Source organism: Alosa sapidissima, chromosome 1 (genome assembly GCF_018492685.1).
Source record: "Alosa sapidissima isolate fAloSap1 chromosome 1, fAloSap1.pri, whole genome shotgun sequence".
Classification (NCBI taxonomy): Eukaryota; Metazoa; Chordata; class Actinopteri; order Clupeiformes; family Clupeidae; genus Alosa; species Alosa sapidissima.
The window spans coordinates 25,518,190-25,520,689 of NC_055957.1; positions in this window are offsets into that span (position 1 = coordinate 25,518,190).

Sequence of the window (2,500 nt, forward strand, 5' to 3'; positions counted from 1 at the left end):
TCTTTATGTGTGTGTTTGCGTGTGTTCATGAGTGTGTGTGTGCATGCGTAGTGTACAATCACTAAATGTAGACATATTTTAATTTATTATATGGTCCCCCATGAACGGAATTCCACGAAACTTGGCATTCATTCAGAGGGTGTCATAGTGATCCTACACTTCCGTGCTGTTTTGAACCTGTCAGCCAAAGACCTGTGATTACAATGCCTCGTTTTTGCTTTTTCATTTTTAACTAGGTGGCGCTATACATCAAATAAGTGGATAGGGGATGGGTTGACATGGCCCCTGGAGGCCAACAAAAAATAGGTCATCCTAGACCCTACGGTTCTCAAGATCTGTGTCCGGCCATCTACAGGCCAGTTGGTGTACAGTCACTAAATGTACATATAAATTAATTTACTGTATTATACGGCTCTTCACAATGCTAGTAGAACGCTCCATTGACTTGAATGGGATTTCCCAACATTCTATGGTAAATTATTTTCATGTAATTACCGCTGCAAACATATAATTACCGCTGTCAATGGCAACCGGTTTTGTGCTTCTGATTTAAGTCTTTCATATCACTTCGCAAGTAGTCTGGTCACTTGCAATGGAACTTCATTCAAAAGTGAGAGCAGATGGTTGATCAACTTCTAAAGAATGTTTGATTCAAGCTCAACGTGTGTTGCAAACTATTTGTTTCTCAGCAAAAGCCACAACGAAACGGTAACAAATGAATGTAAAGACACATATCGTGGAGTTTATTTTTAAGTAGTCGTACCTCCGATAGACAGATAGATAGATAGATAGATATACTTGATCTCTAGGGGAAATTCAAGGTCACAGTAGCATACAGACAACACACACACACATTCAATAACAGCAGAAAAAGTAATTAAAAGTATATAATATAAAAAACACAACTAAGCAATAAGGACTGTAGAAGATAAAGAATATACTATATATACAAAATACAAATTATACTAAATAGAACTTAATCAAAATTAATTCTAAAAAACAGTATCAGCTGGCTCGTCGGGGTCCTGTTCGCCCTGTCAGGACTTATTTTCCAATAATGACCGGTGTTCTATACATTATCCCTTACTTATTGTATGGCCCCCCCATGAACTGAATTCCACGAAACTGGGCATGCATTCAGAGGGTGTCATAATGATCCTACACCTCCAATTTCGTGCAGTTTTATATAAAACACACATAAACACACCCACACGCACGCAGACGCACACACACACACACACACAAACACACACACACAAACACATGAAAACACACACAAGCAGGCAAACAGGCACGCACACACACACACACACACACACACACACACACACACCCCATTACCCCCACACACCCACTCACAAGTGAACACACACACACACACACAGAGACATAAAACACACACACATGCAGGCAAGCAGACACACGCACACACACACACACACACACACACACACACACACACACACACACACACACACACACACACACACACACACATACAGTATACCCCATTACCCCCACACACACACTCACAAACATACACACAGAGAAGCACACATATACACTCATTTACATACACAAAAGTTGTAAGAGTAGGGGATGGAGTAGGAGGCAGCCAGCAGCCAGACCAACGGGTACCTTGTCTTAGCTGAATTACTGAAGCTAAGCAGGTGTGGGCCTGGTTAGTACTGATCGGAGACCTCCATCGAAAACTAGGTTGCTGCTGGAAGTGTGTTGGTAATTTTCTAGTACCAAAGTTAGCTGGAAACTGATGAAGGTCAATCAAGAAACAGGTTTATTCTTGTCAATGAGGCGGGTCAAGGGAGAGAGACAGCTTCACCCAAGAGTTCCACCAGCATCTCTAACTAAACAGAGCTTGATACTAACTTATGTTAACAAAAGAAGGAGTGACCTTTAGGTCCAACACAGTTTGAATATGCAATAGAAAGAGAAGATGAGGATGTGGCCTTCATCAGGTCAGATCACCCTTTGTTCTGGGATGTCTCTCAGAGGCCTGGTACCGTTAATGTTTTCACACCTGGACAAAGACAGGAGAAATACACAAGACTATAATGCTTATTCACAATTTTTTTCAAGTGGTGCTGGTGGGTGGCTAGTAGGTGGCACTCTTCCCTCTGGCCAAAAATATAGATCCCAATGCCCCGGTGCAGTGACGGGGACACTGCACTGGAGATGCCGTCCTTCGGATGAGACGTTAAACCGAGGTCCTGACTCACTGTGGTCATTAAAGACCCCATGGCACTTATCACAAAGAGAAGGGGGTTCCCTGATTCACCATAGCAACTAGAGCGGCTTCATTGCTTCTTCTACGGTGTATCGTAGGTAGCGATAGACTTTTCACAACAGCAACAAACAGCAACACCTCTGTTTAGGAGAATATTGCAACTAGTGTTGCGACCACCACGTGCGAAATGGTTACGGCGCTCCCGTGACGTCACATTGTGGAATGACAGGTCGGGAATGGCGATATAGATAGATA